We start from the raw sequence: 756 nt of genomic DNA, 5'->3' as shown, positions 1-756 counted from the left end.
GAGAACGAACGAAAACACGACAGGAGGGAGCACACACACACACACACACACACACACACACACACACACATCATCTCGTTGGAACTCCTGGAGAAGCTGAGGAGACCGGAACGTTCAAGAGACTTCAGGCGTACTGAGCCACAGTTGCCTCTGGGGGGCGCTACAAGGAACTAAAGTGATATATAATGATGTGGCCCACAGTGAGTTTCTAAGGAAACCACAAAAAACCTCAGCTAACGTCGTTGTTAAAAGTTAGAAAAGTTACAGATAGTTATCCTAGTTTAATTAAACTTAACTAGTTAACTATAACTAGTTAACTATAACTAGTTAAGTATAACCCTGGACCAGGTGGTCGTTATTATTAATGCATTTATATAAACACAGGTTTGTTGTTACAGCTGTGATTGTTCTTTCAGTCTTCTGTATCCACACAGGAGAACTGTGACATCATCACACACCTCGACCAATCAGAGCATCAGTGCTGGGGCGACGCCAGCGGCAGAAAGGTACTGGAGTCTAACGTAAACGTTTTCATTTTTCAAATCTTTCAGGTCAACGTTCCAAGGTTTCCTCCGGTCAGGAACACCGACGGTGCAGTGGTTTCATCAACAGCCAATCACAGGACAGCGCTCGTCTGAGCTGAACCACGTCGGATTAAAGAGGAACACGGAGAGACGTGGCTGTCAGTCAGTCCTCACCCCGGGGCGGGGGGGGGGGGCCCCCCCCCCCCCCGGCGCGCACCCCCCCCCCGCCACC

The sequence above is a fragment of the Cynoglossus semilaevis genome, chromosome 18 (genome assembly GCF_000523025.1).
Source record: "Cynoglossus semilaevis isolate Cse_v1.0 chromosome 18, Cse_v1.0, whole genome shotgun sequence".
Taxonomy (NCBI): Eukaryota; Metazoa; Chordata; class Actinopteri; order Pleuronectiformes; family Cynoglossidae; genus Cynoglossus; species Cynoglossus semilaevis.
The sequence above is the reverse complement of the archived record's forward strand: the minus strand, read 5'-3'. Positions refer to the sequence as shown.